Below are 18078 nucleotides of genomic sequence, written 5' to 3'. Positions count from 1 at the left end.
AAAGTGAGGAGTTAGGATCTCTAATCTATCGAGCCAGCTGGATACAGATGGATTCTGCATTTCTGCACACATGGTGCAGGGAGAGGAGCTTGCATGTTGCAAGGTACGGTAGAAGGAACAGGAGGAGAAGGGGAGAGAGGAAGGAAGCGGCTGGAAGGAAGGAAGTCCCTAAGATTAGCAATCTACATATCAAAGGGATAGTGTCAGAGCAGTAGAGAAGGGATGACCAATGTCTTGACCCTCTAGCCCTCTGACTCACTAGTCTGTCCTCCTATGTCACTGAGACAAGAGACAGCACAAAGTCCTTCACTTCCAACAGAAGCAGCAACTGTTTATAGGGTGGTTACTTCAAGCTGAAATTCAAAAACAGCAAAGTTGGGGAAAGCTTTGAATAAAGGAGCTTCAAGGCAGGAAAAGGCTTCCTGGAAATGATTCAGGGTTGAAGTTTTATCGAGGGGTCAAGGAACCTGCATGGGCAGTGTAGTGCTTTTCAGATGAAGGTGCCAAAACAAAAGGCACCTTAGGATGGCAAATCTCATTAAGTGACCCTGGAGTTGCTCTGAGTGAATTTAAGGGTGTGGTTTACTGCCAGGGGAATCTAGAATCCTGTAGATTCTAATTTTTTAAATGGAGATCTAGCTTTCTAAGAATTCAAGGACCTTGGGTTGCATGACTCATGTTCTTTGCACAAATTCAGGTTGCATGACTAGGATTTTCTGGTCCCAAAGTGAAGGCTGACCCACAGGAAAGCAGGCTTTTGGTATTCACAACTATTCCACTCAGGGTTAAGGCCTCCTAACCATTTCAAAATGGATGGAAGGATTTCTTGTAACAGTTGATACATAGGTCAGTCAGTCAGTCTATATTATGGTATTTGACCAATAACACAACATCTTGAACAATATAGAAATTTAAACATAGCCATATTAACAACATGACTGTACACCAGATCTAACCATTAGCAAGCAGAGTGCAATGAACCCATATTGCAGAACAACAGACATTTTCCACTGTGTGTGTGATTGATAAATCCACACCTATTAGCAGATATTTGGTGTAGAAGTCATCCAATCGACCTGGCAGATTATGTAAAAGAGGGTCAATTATCCTTCACCTAAGGTCTATATAAAAGACACACTGCGGGAGCACATGTGCAACTGATTCAATCTCATCAGAGTTACAGGGACAATATCTCTGTTCAATTGGAATTCTATTGTATCTACCATCCAAGAATTCTGAAGGGAGGGCATTCATAAGGGCCCTCAAAAAGGCCCATCTATGTTTGGGGAAAGTGAGGAGTAACAGATAATCTGCTGGGCGAGTTCTCATCCCACCACTGAGCAGGAGGAATTACCTGGATTAACAGGTCTTTCTGAAACTCAATATCCCAGATCCTTAGTTTAATAAGTTCTTTGGCCCATGTCCACAGAGCGGACTGTTTATTTATGTATCCCAGTTTATTAGTATTAAATACCAGGCTTTGGCTTCTGTTGAGATAATGCCCGATTCCAATCTCATAGTTGCATTAGAAATGCATTTGGGAGTCAGATATAATGTTCTTAAAAACCTGGCTTGGACCCGCTCCAGGAGGGATTAGTTAGTGTAGGGTCCCAGTTGTGCCCCATATAACATTTGAGCCATCAACTTTGCCTTGAATAAGTTGATGGCAGCTGGAATGACATACATAGGTATACCTTTAGATTATGAGCCTTTTGGGGTCAGGGAGCCATTTTATTTATTTATATCTATGTAAACTGCACTGCAACCTTTTGTTGAAAAGTGGTATATAAATATTCACCATATTTGTATACTGATACTGTAATTTCAACCAATTTCAAACCTACTTAGTTTTCATGGCATTCAGCCAAAGAACTCTGGGAATTATTATACTTATACATTTTTAGCATTATTACAAAATTATGATTTTCTCTTGTTGTGTATTGCATTGAGTTCCATGCAGAAAGGCAGAATGTAATTTCAAAAATCAGGATCTTGATCCACCTCCTCCTTGAAGGAACCACTATAAACATATTTTGCCCTTTTCCTATCCAGTGACTGTTGCAGACCACCTGACTGCAGGATGTTCACATTCCCCATCTTTGGGAATGTGGTGCTCAGTTTCTAGGTCAAATAATACAACACACCAGAATCAGCTTTGGCTCATCTTTGCTTTTCACTTATTTGTTTATCTTCCTCATGTCTCCCATAGCCTTCTTGTACTAGTCTTCATAATAAAGCCATTATTGCTGCTTGAGTAAGTTACAGAAATTGAGGGCGTCTTCAAGAGGCCTGGAGGTTCACAATAATCCACTAAATGACGAGTAGGGAGAATAGAGTAAAGTTGGCCGTGTGTTATTTGTTCATCTTTGTGGAATAGAGTGTGGCAGGGAGATGGAGAAAGTTGAACAGCTCCTTTGATGAAACCTAATGATCCAGAAATGGTCTTCTCTCCTAACAATGAAGACATCTCTCAATATCCCCTTTGGTGTTCAGCACAGAAGCAGGGGGCAACTGTGTACTTTTCAACTGGAATTCTATTGTTACATGATATGGGCATGACAAATGTTCCTTATGTATAAAATGTTTCTGGTTATGTTGTTCAATAATGTGTGAAGCCATGTGAAGGAAGAGCCAACAAGTATAGGTTTATTACCATTAGAGAGAGAGAGAGAGAGAGAGAGAGAGAGAGAGAGAGAGAGAGAGAGAGAGCAGTGACATATAACCACCATCAGCTCTACTAACTAAATGGACTCCTTCCATAATGAGTCTCAAGCCCTATTCAGTAACATATCTGTGCTCAGTGAATACATGGAGCAGGGAAAGGGTGAGGTGAGGTTGCATACAACATTGCCCAACTTCTGCACATTTAGACAAAGGTGTGACTGGCACTCTAGCACATAATGACAGTATGAGCACATAATGACAGGTGCTCTATGCATGTTTGATGACTCACTTTATCTTCTCCAGGGTTTGTAATAATGCAAGAAGTGCCTATGTATGAATAGGCTCAGTTCAGTCCTTTGGCTGAATGTGTGGAGTTTGGAGATGGGAACACTGTCAATTATGAGTTCATTTAGAACTTTGGAGTGGGGGGCATCCCTGCCCCCAAGCATCACTTTTGAGAGCAAGGGCAGTGTGCATCACAATCACAATCCTCCTCTGTCCAATGAACATGTGAAATGTTTTCACAGCCCTGGGCAAGTGTATACTTCTTAGAACTATATCACTTCATCTGTAATACATTCTAGTTTTATTCTTGAGTCCTGACTGAAATTGCAGTCTGGATGAAGTAAACATTTCACAATGGCTGCTTTAACAATCAACAATCAAAGAAAGCCTCTCAATTATTTTTTGAATATGGGACCAAGCTGTCAAGATATGCAACAAGTTAAACAAGATATTCAACAAGTTAGGCAAGATACACAAACACTAAATGATAGAACATCAAATATTGAGGAAACAGTTAAGAAATTAGCACAAGACAACAAAGAATTTAAAACAAGGGTTGATACTCTGGAGCACGATGTGGGGTCATTAAGGGCTTTCTTATGATGGTAAGGAAATAAGAGGAGAATTTTTAAAATACTATTCAGAACTATATAAAGGAAATATAGTAGAAGATGCAAAGATTGAGCAATTTCTTAAGACCAAAAATATTCCAAAACTTTCTAAGGAACACATAGAAATTATGAATGCTCCGATAACAATAATGGAACTAACTGAAGCAATAAACCACAGCAAGGCCAATAAGGTGCCAGGACCTGATGGGCTATCAGCTTTGTACTACAAATCATTTAAAGATCAAATTTTACAGCCTTTGCAATGGACTATGAATGACATTTTGCAAAGAGGGATTATGCTGGAGTCTTGGAAGTATGCAAATATTGCAGCAATCCCAAAACCAGATCAAGATTTAGCGCAAGTTAAAAATTATAGGCCAATCTCACTTTTAAATAATGATTATAAACTTTTTGCCGCCATTTTGGCAAGAAGAATGAAGGCTATATTAAGACTCTTTATGCATGAGGATCAAGCTGGCTTCTTGCCAAAGAGACAATTAAGAGATAATGTGAGAACAGTTTTGAATGTATTGGAGTATTATGAAAAACACAATGACAAACAGATGGCTATGATTTTTTTTGGATGCAGAGAAAGCTTTTGATAATATTTCCTGGCAATTTATGTGGAGGTTATTAGATGCAATGGGCATTGGCAACAATTTTATTAGGGCTATCAAGACAATTTATTCAGAGCAATATGCTAAGATTATTGTAAATGGGGAATTATCAGATAATTGTAAAATACAAAAAGGGACTAGACAAGGATGTCTACTTTCCCCATTACTTTTCATATTAGTTTTAGAAGTGCTCTGTAGAAATATTAGAGAAGATGATCAAATACAAGGCCCGAAAATTGGGAAACAAGAGTATAAACTAAGAGCCTTTGTGGATGATGTTGTGTTCTTTTTAGAAAATCCATTGGACAAGATTGGAAGACTCTTGGAAAAAATACAACAATTTGGTCAATTGGCTGGGTTTTATATAAATAAGACTAAAACGAAGGTGTTGACTAAAAATATGGATCAGAAATCTAAGGATAGATTCTTTGAAATAAGTGAGTTGAAAGTGGAGAAGAAAATTAAATATCTGGGTGTTTGGCTGACAAACAATAATTCTTTGTTGTTCTCAAATAATTATATTAAAATATGGAATACAGTAAAAACTGATTTACAAAGATGGTCCAGTATGAACTTATCTTTAATGGGAAGAATTTCAGTGGTGAAAATGAATGTCTTGCCTAAAATGTTATTTCTTTTTCAGACTAATCCTATATTTAATACTTTAACTTGTTTTAAGCAATGGCAGAAGGACATAACTAAATTTGTTTGGCAAGGGAAAAGACCAAGAATTAATTTTAAAAACTTAACAGATGCAAAGGAAAGAGGTGGTCTTACCCTACCAGACTTAAGGTTGTATTTTGATGCTGTTTGTTTGACATGGTTAAAAGAATGGATAACATTAAGAAATTCTAGATTACTTGATCTGGAGGGATTTGACAGAAGGTTTGGATGGCATTCATATTTGTGGTATGACAAAAGTAAAGTACATAAAGATTTTCTTAACCACTACATAAGAAGGAGTTTAATGAGAGTCTGGGTAAAATATAAAAAATGGTTGGAACCTAAAACTCCGTTGCGGGTATCTCCGATTGACGCTTTGGCACGTAAGGAGGTAAATATTCAATTACAATGGGGTACTTATAGGGATCAGTTATATTTTCAAGAAAAGGACTGTAAGTTAAAAAGTTTAACTGGAGTACAAAATTTGGTTAGTGATTGGTTTCAGTACCATCAGCTAAATGAAGTTTATAAGAAGGATCTTAAAGTTGGATTTGAGGATCAGATGTCGAGATTTGAGAAGGAGCTGTGTGAAAATGATGAAAAATTAGTTTCTAAAATGTATAAGCTCTCGCTTTTGGAAGAGACAAGAGACGAAGTGGTCAAAATGACTATGGTAAAATGGGCTCAAGATGTGGGGTGCAATATAGAAATGGCAGCCTGGGAAAAATTATGGAAAACTGATTTAAAGTTCACTGCATGTTATGTTCTAAAAGAAAATTATTATAAAATGATGTATAGGTGGTATCTCACACCAAAAAAACTGGCATTAATGTATAAAAATGTTTCAAACAAATGTTGGAAATGTGGACACTCTGAAGGAACCTTTTTTTCATATGTGGTGGACTTGTAGGAAGGCTAAGGCCTTTTGGGACATGATATATAATGAGTTAAAGAAAATATTTAAAAGGACATTTCCTAAGAAGCCAGAATCCTTCCTGCTGGGAATAACACAAGGAGTGTTTTCTACAACTAATTTAACATTCTTTATGTATGCTACCACGGCGGCCAGAATAATATATGCACAGAAATGGAAGAGTAATGAACTGCCTTCAAAAGAAGATTGGCTGATAAAAATTTTGGAATATGCGGAGATGGCAAAACTTACAGTACTGATAAGAGACCAAAATTTAGAATGCTTTAAAGAAGATTGGAAACTATTCTTACTATATTTAAAGAACTATTTTCCTAATATTGATTTTACAACAGTGTTTGAAATCTAGTAATATTAGCAGGTTGGGTAGATCAAAATCGTGTCTGTAAGGTTTAGATCTATGTTTTGAATTATTATTATAGCAAGGGTTAATTCTATAGTTGGTGATTCACGAGGAGGTGTGAGCGGGAAGTCCATATTTGTTCAATATGTTGTGAAAAGATATTGTTAAAATTAATACAAATTTAATTTTTTAAAAAAAAGAATATGGAGCCAAGCTATATGTGAGGTTAAATGTGTCAGTGTGAACGAGGGGTGCTGGGGGACAAGCCACAGCAGCAGGAAGCTGCCTGGAGTGGCAGAGGAGCAGGTATAGACCTCCTCTCCTCACTTTTAAAGGTGCCGAATCTGTGCTTCGAATCTGTGCATGAATCTCAATTCATGCACATCCGCACTCACAAATAAACTTAAGCCTTTAAAGTCACACTGATGCATGTCATGTCACATGTCATTTGGCCTTAAGATATTTATGTATAAGAGACAGAGTGACAACTGGGAAATTGGTACATAAGCCTAGTTTTCACCTAGGTTTTCAAACCCTTACATAGATAATAAGGCATATTTATATGTGGGAGGAGTAGGTGTGAATTCATGTGTAGGAAGCAGAGTGTCCTGTCATGATTCTATCACTTAAAATAAATTTAACTGGCATGTTGGATTTTTCAGCAATGAATTTTCACACTATTAATCTTAAAAGGTAGCTTCATAGCTGCACAGCAAGGAGCATGATGGAGAGGAAAAGATGGGTAAGGAAGGCTGGTAACTGCTGGCAAAAGAAGGTATACCACTTATGGCAATGCTGTCATATAAAAAAATATAAAAAGGCTGTACACAAGTGAGTCACATGCTTGTTTCAGAGTATGTTGTGATTATGATTACTTCTTTATCACATTTATGACCACATTCTTTCTCCAAGGAGTTCAGAGTAGTATCCATGCAGTTTACCCCATTTTATCCTCACCACAGTTCTGTGGGGTATGTTAGGCTGTAACAAAGTAGTTGGTAGGGATGTGCAAATCTATTCATGGCCAAATTGATTTGACTCCAATCTGGGCAATTTGAGTGATTCAATCTCGAATTGAATCATCCTTGAGGATGCTTACCAGATTTGAGGGTGAATCGAATCACCCTCCATTTGAGCTCAAAGTTATTCAAGCTGCCATTTTGTCCCCTCTGAGCTTCTGCCATCACTGCCAGGGATGAATTTTTAGGCATGTTTATTTGTTGTGGATTTTTGGATGTGAAATGACTTCTTCATAGGGATTTGCTATGAAGAAGTCCATTTCACAACCAAGAATCCACAACACATAAACATTCCTAAAAATCCACTCCTTTGCCTGATTCCTTTGGGAATTGGGTGGCAGTTGGCTTGGGTCCCCCATAGCCCTTAAACTTAGGCTGAATCAATTTGAATTCAAATCAAATTAAATCAGATTTGAATTGACCCAGCAGATTCAAGCTCAAATCCAATCAGGCTGATTTGTTTCGGATGCGAATTGAATCACAAAAATCGAATCATGCACATCCCTAGTAGTTTTCTAAGGTCACTGGCTGACATGCTGTGCAGCCTTATGAGGGCAGAGAAAGAGCTCAACTAATCACTTTTGAAGCTTGCTTCACAGTGCTGGAGGAAAAGGAAGTGATTTTTGCTTCTCTCCTCTTGTCGCAAAAGCCCTTTTCATGTCCAGGAATATATCTGTGAGTGCTGTGCAGCATTTTTGGACATATTCCTGGAGCTGTAAAGGGCTTTGGTGTGGAGAGGAGAAAAGCAAAAGATGGCTTCCCCCTCTCCTCTCCCCACCCAGCACTGCAAAGTAAGCTGGTTAGTGGAGCTCTTGCTCTGCTTCATAAGGCAATGCAGCATGGCAGTGTAAGGGCAACAGTGACCAGCTGATGTCCAACAGGTTCCAGGATTCAAGGACAATAAGCTCACTCCAAGGCAGATGACAAAGAGGTTTTATTAGATAAAGTTGGAAAACACCTAGAGAGGATTACAGAATAAAAATATACCATATGTTCCTTCTGCTCATCAGGAATCCCAGAATGATGTCGGACAGACCCCCCTGAAGCTGGCTGCTGTGTAGTATCTTCCCGGGACTTCAGGTTCATGCTGAAGTTCAAAGGCTAGGGTTTCCTGCTATGCTTTTATCCTTTCCCCAAGCTCATAAGCACCACCTGGAGATAGTCTAGTGGGCACATTTTCTCAGTGGTTATGGCTAAGACAGAGACACTTGGACAACTGCCAAGGGCATTCCAATCAAAATATCATCCTTGGCACACAGCTAGCTCTCCTCCCTTCTGCAGGTGGTCAGCTCCGGAGCACGTCTGAAGTAATCAAGTGTCTCTGTCTGGTGACAGCAAGTGGTACCAAGATATGGTGTTCAAAACATGAGTACAGAAATGAAGATGATTACATGGGTTTTTTTTAGAGAGAAACAAGATTACAAGGTTACAAAGCCTACAATCAACCCCTTTATGTGTAGAAACATAGGGAATCTACAATATCCTATGTGCATAGAGGGACAAAGGGGACCACACCACTAAACTTCCTTGCCATATCTTCTGCGGTGGTACTACAGTCAGCTACTGAATGGACTCTATAATTGTGTGAGGAGGTACTTATTGCAGTTAAAGTGTCCTCTGCCTGTAGCTCCCCCAAAAGGCATACAGTTAAACTGTGTAAAGCAATAAAACAACCGGGCTATACATACCACACCAATTTCATAAAATACAATGTAACAACAATTGTAGCCTAAATATTGAAAGAAAAAAATATATACACTTGGCCCAGCAATTTAAAGCCATAGGGAGTTAGATTCCAGAACATACCTTCTTAGAAAGCTATATTTTCCTTTGTTCCCCAAAAGCTATTCACGAAGAAACCATGTGGGTCTCAGGTGTCAAGAAGTTCCATAATGTGTCACCAAAGAAAAGTACCAGGATTGCTCACTTATCCTGACTGTCTGGGATTTGAAGCCAGATCTCCCTAGTCCACATCCAATAATTCATCCACTAAACACATTGGCTGTTATAGTCTGAATCTTACTGTCCTGAATTTCATCCATTGCAAACAAAACCAAAGGCCCTTCTATGCAGGAAATCCAGAGTTAATTTAGCCATGACCCCTTTCTTTTTCAATATTTCAGGTCATAGTCAAGGTATCTTGTGCATGCCAAGATTTCTCAAATGCCACTTCTTTATAGCTAATATATTATTGTTGTTGACACTTTATAATGGCTGGGGGACAAAACCCTAGTAACAGTCTTACCTGAAACACAAAAAGGAAAGGGAAGTGAGAGGGATTGGGAGCTAAAGGGCTCAGCAAAAACAAATAAGAACAAAACATAACTGGTAAAGAAAGATTAATCAGGAAAAGTGACCTTAACTTTTCTAAGTTGTTTGGATATGGGAAAAGAAGCAGCAGAATGAATGCCAGTAAGAAGAGAATTCCAAAGATAAGGAGATAACAGTTAGAGAGAGAGAGAGAGTGCATAATATGTGGCATAATAAGGAGAACTTGGGGATTTGAGAAATGGTAGCCAGTGGAAGAGAAGATGAACAAGAAGAAGTAGCAAATGAAAGAAGCAGTTTACAGATGTGGGGTAGAATTTTACATTTAATGTGGAGGACAGGTAAGGCATGATCAAAAATAAGATATGCAAAAACAGCATTCTTATCAGAAAGAACAAGATGGCAGCAAAAGAAACTAAGGTCAATAAGGAGAGCCTAACAACAACCATCAAGAAGAGAAAATGATAGAACAATTAACAATCGCAGCTGCAGTAATAGTAGTGTTGCCACATCAAACAATAAAACAGAAATGACAACATTGCCCTGTCTGGATTATTGGCAGGCCCACATGGGGCAAAAACTCAGCTACTGCCACAACCCAGCTATGCAGCTGTGAGTTGCTGGAGATTTACAAAAATTATGTATGCCTTCTGGGAAGCTGAAGTTGCAGCAGCAATGCATTTGCAGCTGATGGAGAGATTGGATGGAGTGGGAAGATGACCCAGCTGCTGGGGTGCTGGAGCAATCTGGCCGCTGTGTCTCTCCTTGGTCTACCTGGATGTTCTGTGAGCCAATGGCAGCTTCTCTCCCAGGGCAAACAGCAGCTGCAGAAGACCCTGGTCCAGATCAGGACTACTGCCTGAGCAAAGGCTCCACATATAACAACAACAGCAAATATTTATATACCGCTTTTCAACAAAAGTTTCCAAAGTGGTTTACATAGAGAAATAATATATAAATAAGATGGCTACCTGTCCCCAAAGGGCTCACAATCTAAAAATAAACATAGGATAGACACCAGCAACAGTAACTGGAGGTATTGTGCTGGGGGTGGATAGGGCCAATTACTACTCTCCCCCTGCTAAACACAGAGAATCACCACGTTTAAAAAGTGCCTCTTTACCCAGCTAGCAGAGGTCAGTTAGACTGTTGTTCCAGTCATGACTAACTTGTTCTATTGATTTCAAACTAGCTGACCCCGCAGAGAGCATCTGTGCGCTCTTTGGGGCCGGCGGTTAACTCTCCCCCGCTTCTGCCCCAGTCTCTGCTTCCGGGCCCAGACACCTTTTCTCCCCACTGCCACTTCTGCCCCGCCTCCACTTTCTCCCCCCCCCCGGGCCTTGCCTCCGCAGCTGGGCTGGGCCCACCACCTCTGGTCTCCATGGCTGGGCCGCCGCGGCGGCAACCAATCTTCCTGGGTGCGCCTCAGCCAATCAGGTGCATCCGCCACCCAGCCAATCAGCTGGGCTCTGGGACTCACATTCCAAGGCACACCCAGGAGAATTAATATAATAGATGACTTCCATTGATTAATTTAGTCGAGATGCCAGCCAATGTGTTCAAACTTTAATAAAGTCAGTTAGCTAAACTAGATGAGACTCTGGGAAATCTGCATTTCCCAAACACAAGGTTCTCGGTTCCAAGCAGCTGCAGTTAACGGATCCAAAATCAAATCAGGAAAACAGCATTGGGTGGTGTTTAACCCTGTCCCCCATGCTTTTATCCCAGTCTAAATCCTCAAACCCATTTCTCCTGGTGGGGAGGGGAGCATATAGGTACCTAGATGGAGTCTATTTGTTCTCTGTGAGACAAATAACAGCCTTGGGTGTTAGACTGGGAAATATGACATGCATGATGAAAAAAAGGGGGAGAAACCCCTTCCCTCAATTTTGGGGGCACCCCTCCTACCAAATCAAATCATGCTTCTCTGAACCAATTTGGGCTCCCCCGCAAGTGCACTGCATTTTTAAAAAAGGCTTACGGAAGATTCAATCACAGATCTGGCAGCTGGCCCTAAATGAGCCATTAAAACACTTAACTTTGACTAGATTCTGCCTATTATTATTTATTATTATAATGCTGAACCACTTTGGGGGGGGGGGAAGACTAGATCCTTAGAACTGCAATAGTTCAGCCATCTAACTTGGCAGCTGTTGTGCTCTTCGAAATAACTGACACACAGCCTTGGAGATTACATGTTTTCCTTGAAATTAAGGTCAGGCATCACATTAAGGTTAAGCCCTGCTCTTTTAGAAAAAGTGTGATGGGATCTTTTAACTTCCACCTGAACAGCCACTCGAGGCGAGCAGAAAGGACCTCAGTGTAGCATCGTTGCTGAAAGGCAGCATGCAATTATTAATAATGCACAGGATGAGAACGCAGCCTCTTTGTGGGTAAGACCTAGGGCAACATAGGCAGTGGCACTTTGAAATCTAGAGGCACAGAAATACAGAAGCACAGAAGCGAGCAGAGGGACTCCTGAACCTGGCAAATGAGTCCATGGCATGCTGGCACTCACATAAAAGCCACCTTCAGCTTTGATGTCCCATGTATTTTTCTCAGGCCATTGTTTCAGCCTGCACTCTTAAGGAACTCTTCATGTGCAGCCATGATCTGTGCAACCTTTAGGGACTATCCAAGCACAAGCTTCATATGGGATTCTGAATTGTATCTTTACTGCCATGTCAGTGTCTTGGCATTCATGTGACTCCCCCCTCCCCCACTTTTATTTTAAGATTCATGCTTTTCTCTGCTTTTGATTCTGACCTTCGGCAAACGACACCAACTACATACCTAGCCTCTGTTTCACAACCAAGATGATGGCTTGTGGGGAATGAAGCAAACTCACTAGGGATCCTGTGAAGCTGTCGGCAAAGAACAAATGGGTAGGGGCAGATTTGTCCAGTGACCAAAAAGAGTGGAAGGCATGGACAACCTACCAGGTGGAGTAGTACATCGATAGAGCTGATCAGTAGGAGAGCTGATCTTGTGGTAGCAAGCATGATTGGTCCCCTTAGCTAAGCAGGGTCCACCCTGGTTGCATATGAATGGAAGACTTGATGTGTGAGCACTATAAGATATTCCCCTTAGGGGATGGATGCTCTGGGAAGAGCATCTAGGTTTCATGTTCCCTCCCTGGCATGTCCAAGATAGGGCTGAGAGAGACTCCTGCCTGCAACCTTGGAGAAGCTGCTGCCAGCCTGTGAAGACAATACTGAGCTAGATAGACCAATGTTCTGACTCAGTATATGGCAGCTTCCTATGTTCCTATGCTCCTAGAGAACTGGGGGAAGGGAAATGACTACTGGATAGGTGAGGTTGCACAAGCAAGGTTTGATAACTGCTTCCTTTGTCAACATAAAGAAATCTTATGCTGCTTTAACTATGACTTTGTTCAGAAGCAACTCCATTTCCCCCCTTCTCCTTTCCATCCCTTTTCTTTCTGACTCGACCCCACCCCAAATGCTCTCTACAGGATCCCCACTGGGACAAAAGTCCAAACAACACAACACAAGAGATTACTAGATAGAATACAACACAAACTTTGTGTGGTGTTTGGCTTAGGAAAATAAGTGGTAGGAAGGAGAATTTTGAGAGAGCGGTGGAGGGAATAATTTGCACACTAACAATAACCAAACCTACAATGCTGATTGCTGAATCTAAAGGTGAGGGCTGGTCACTGATCAAAATATCAGATCCAATCCAATTCCATTCTGATTCAAGAGATTATTGCATTGATACAAATGGCAGCCCAGATCGAATTGGTCCAATGCATGTTATCATGACAATTTACTATCCCATAGGAAATAAGGGTAAACCACCAAAATATCTCTCTCTCCATCTATCAGGCAGAATGAGATGAAACTGCCAGAGATGTTTGAACTTGGTGGACCTTTGTAAGGATGATAACATCCCAATGTTTTGTAGAGGTACCATGATTTCTGAAAAGCAGACACACCCCACTTTTCACATTTCTGCTTTGCTTAGATGCTTTGATCCTTTATTTTACTTGAGTACTGGCTGATATGTACTAGGGCTTCTGAGAAGGAGGCGCTCCCCTCTTTTCACATTAATTATCTATCTATCTATCTATCTATCTATCTATCTATCTATCTATCATATTTCTATTCTGCCTGACAGGTGCATCCCTAGGCCACGTACATAACCTCCAGGGCAGCCACAGGGAAGGCCGGGTCCCAAACAGCCACCAAACAAGCTGCTGGTACTGTAACTAGACCTCCCCAGATGTTGTTGTTGTTGTTGTTTACATTTATATCCCGCTCTTCCTCCAAGGAGCCCAGAGCGGTGTACTACATACTTGAGTTTCTCCTCACAACAACCCTGTGAAATAGGTTAGGCTGAGAGAGAAGTGACTGCCCAGAGTTACCCAGCTAGTATCATGGCTGAATGGGGATTTGAACTTGGGTCTCCCCGGTCCTAGTCCAGCACTCTAACCACTACACCACACTGGCTCTCAGATGAACTTAATAGGTGGGAGGGTTCATGACAGAGGAGGCGCTCTCTTAAATACCCTGGACCCAAGCCGTTCAGGACTTTGTAGGTAATAACCAGCACTTTGTATTTCACTTGGAAACATAGCAGCAGCCAGTGCAGTTCTTTTAAGATTGGTGTTATATGGTCTCTTCAGGTTATCCCGGAGACCAGTCTGGCTGCCATATTCCATACTATGTACAAAGGCAGCCCCACATAGAGTGCCTCGAGGTTACAAGCATACAGGTGAAACTCAAATAATTAGAATATCGTGCAAAAGTTCATTAATTTCAGTAATGCAAATTAAAAGGTGAAACTGATATATGAGATAGACGCATTACATGCAAAGTGAGATAAGTCAAGCCTTAATTTGTTATAATTGTGATGATCATGGCGTACAGCTCATGAGAACCCCAAATCCACAATCCCAGAAAATTAGAATATTACATGAAACCAATAAAACAAGGATTGTAAATAGAACAATATCGGACCTCTGAAAAGTATAAGCATGCATATGTATTCAGTACTTGGTTTGGGCCCCTTTTGCAGCAATTACTGCCTCAATGCGGCGTGGCATGGATGCTATCAGCCTGTGGCACTGATGAGGTGTTATGGAAGACCAGGATGCTTCAATAGCGGCCTTCAGCTCTTCTGCATTGTTTGGTCTCATGTCTCTCATCCTTCTCTTGGCAATGCCCCCTAGATTCTCTATGGGGTTCAGGTCAGGCGAGTTTGCTGGCCAATCAAGCACAGTCATCCCATGGTCACTGAACCAGGTTTTGGTACTTTTGGCAGTGTGGGCAGGTGCCAAGTCCTGCTGGAAAATGAAGTCAGCATCCCCATACAGCTCGTATGTGGAAGGAAGCATGAAGTGCTCCAAAATCTCCTGATAGACGGCTGCGTTGACCCTGGACTTAATGAAGCACAGTGGACCAACACCAGCAGATGACATGGCTCCCCAAATCAACACAGACTGTGGAAACTTCACACTGGACTTCAAGCATCTTGCATTGTGTGCCTCTCCATTCTTCCTCCAGACTCTGGGTCCTTGGTTTCCAAATGAGATGCAAAAGTTGCTCTCATCAGAAAAGAGGACTTTGGACCACTGAGCAACAGACCAGTTCTTTTTTTCTTGAGCCCAGGTAAGACGCTTCTGACGTTGTTTGTTGTTCAGGAGCGGCTTGACAAGAGGAATACGACATTTGAAGCCCATGTCCAGGATCCGTCTGTGTGTGGTGGCTCTTGATGCACTAACTCCAGCCTCAGTCCACTCCTTGTGAAAGTCCCCAACACTTTTGAATGGCCTTTTCCTGACAATCCTCTTCAGGCTGTGGTCATCCCTGCTGCTTGTGCACCTTTTTCTTCCACACTTTCCCCTTCCACATAACTTTCTATTAATGTGCTTTGATACAGCACTTTGGGAACATCCAACTTCTTTTGCAATTACCTTTTGAGGCTTTCCCTCCTTATGGAGGGTGTCAATGATGGTTTTCTGCACAACTGTCAAGTCAGCAGTCTTTCCCATGATTGTGATTCCTAATGAACCAGACTGAGAGACCATTTAAAGGCTCAGGATCCCTTTGCAGGTGTTATGGATTGATTAGCTGATTGGAGTGGGACACCTGGAGCCTAGACTGTTGAACCTTTTCACAATATTCTAATTTTCTGGGATTGTGGATTTGGGGTTTTCATGAGCTGTACGCCATGATCATCACAATTATAACAAATTAAGGCTTGACTTATCTTGCTTTGCATGTAATGCGTCTATCTCATATATCAGTTTCACCTTTTAATTTGCATTACTGAAATTAATGAACTTCTGCACGATATTCTAATTTTTCGAGTTACACCTGTATGTACTGGGGTGTGCATGAATCAAATTCTGTGATTCAATTTGAGGTCAAATTGAATCACAGACCCCTCAAACTGATTCATTGAGAACCCCCAGCTTGACCAGCTGCCTTGATTAATCACCCTTGAATAACCCAAATTGATTTGGGTCATTCAAGTGCCATTTTGAAATGTTTTGCTGGAAAAGCGAGCCTCAGAATGGCACTCTGCCTAGAGATAGCTGGTCTACCAGTTGAGGTCGGTGGGTAGACCAGCCCTCCAGTCTGGATTTCAGTCAGCCTGCCTTAGAGGACTGGTCTTCCAGGTAGACCAGTCTTCTGATATGGGCTGACGCACGAAGTCCAGAGCAGAGGGCTAGTCTACCCACTGACCACAATTAGTAGACCAGGTCTCCCATTTTTCCAGGGAGAGCTAGAGGCTATTCTGACTATCAGGCAAAATTGGGCTAGGAGAGCCTAGCCCGATTTCAGTTGACCTGAGTTGCCTGATTTCGCCCGGTGGCTCCCAGGCGGTTAACCCACCTAACTACCCCTCCCCTTAAACCGGGTATGCGGAGCGAGCACTCCCAAACCAGATTTTCAAAATCATGAGTAGCCACAGCCCGGCTCTGCAGCATGGCTACTCACAAGTAGACACCCAGCCGGGAGGCTTAAACTCAGCCTCCCGGCTTGGGGGTCTCTCCAGTATGCCCTGAGCATTCGTGCAGGGCATACGGGAGCTTCTGGGGGCTGTGCGGCCCCCGATCCTCCCAGCCCCTGCCAGCTCTGTCACACAATTGGTGTGAAGCACTGGAGGGGGTTCTGTGGGGAGAGTGGACTTTGCTCTCCCCACAGAGCCCTGGGTGGCCGGATCGGCCATCTACACAACTGCCAGCTCCGTCATGGAGCTGGCGGGGATTGTGGGGATCATGGGCCATGCGGCCCCCGGAAGTTACAGGATGACCCATGTGAGTGCGCGGGGCATCCTGGAGAGATCCCCGAGCTGCTTTCAGCCTCCTGTTTGGGGGTCTACTCATGTGTCGCCGTGCCGGATTGGCTGCCCACACAACTGCCAGCTCCATCACAGAGTCGTCAGGGATCGAGGGCTGTGTGGCCCCTGGAAGTTACAGGATGACCCGCACGAGTGCGCGGGGCATCCTAGAGAGACCCCTGAGCCCAGGAGGCTGCTTGCAACCACCAGGTTGGGGGTCTACTTGTGTGTCACTGCGAACCGCAGCAACCCACGAGCAAAAAGATGAGATTAACTGAGTGCTCGTTCTGTTAACCTCGTCTAATGGGAGGGGTAATTAGGCAGGCTAGCCACCTTGGTTTTCACGATCCCTAGAAAGTGGGCTAAGCTCCCTTAGCTTGCTTTTCAGTGATCGTGAGAATAGCTTCCAAGTCAAATATATTATTTCTACATCACTCCCCCAAAGCACTGTGATTGTTAGAGATAGAGACACAGATGGACCAATTACAACATGCTTTCAGCAGCTGCAAGCCTAAGAAGACATTCAAGCAATGGTCAGCTACAGATTTCAATCAGATAACTCCTTCTCCTTTTTCCTTCAGAATGTTCCAAATATGGAACAGTACCACATTAAAAAAGATACAAGGTTTGGAACATCCAATCTGCTGATTAGAAAAAAAATCAATCCAAACTTCTGATATAGCAAATATGAAGCAGAAAATGTCAGCCTGTATTGTATCAGATGGATCTCACTGTTAAGGAATTTGCTTTGGGAATGATGCAGTGCAAAAACTATATGATATGGATTGCTGTGAATCAGAAACAATTATTGTTCCAATCCAATGCACATGCACAGCCCTACTATACATGCAATGGTGACATTTCACTTCAGACTTCATGTGAGGGAAATACCATTTTCAGTGCTCTCCCATGTAAAACCAACAAACAACAGAGCCCTCCAGCTGCTGTTGCACTACAACTCCCATCATCCCCAGCCACATTGTGGCCTCTGGGCTTGAATGTTTCTTTAATGAGTTAGTTTTCTATCTGCAGGGATTTTTTAACATGGGGAATCATTTGAAAATGGTATCCCTGTATCTGCCGTGGTAAGGAGTTTCTTCACGATACCATCTCATCGCTCCCAGCTCCACCTGCATATGTAGATCCAGACTGACTTACTCTCTATCAGCAGGAAGGATGCTGAACTTCTCCTCTCCTCAAGCCTGAGGCCAGAATAATGACCAATCAGTGGCAAGCAGGCAGTGGACATATGCCAGGAAGCTATGGTAATCATGAATCCCTACTCTTCAGCCTGTGTGGTTATGGAGATACACTGCTGTTCCCTGTGAGACATTTGCTGTAAATGTAATGGCAGAGTTGGCAGATA

The sequence above is a fragment of the Hemicordylus capensis genome, chromosome 4 (genome assembly GCF_027244095.1).
Source record: "Hemicordylus capensis ecotype Gifberg chromosome 4, rHemCap1.1.pri, whole genome shotgun sequence".
NCBI lineage: Eukaryota > Metazoa > Chordata > Lepidosauria > Squamata > Cordylidae > Hemicordylus > Hemicordylus capensis.
This window is presented reverse-complemented; position numbering follows the sequence as displayed.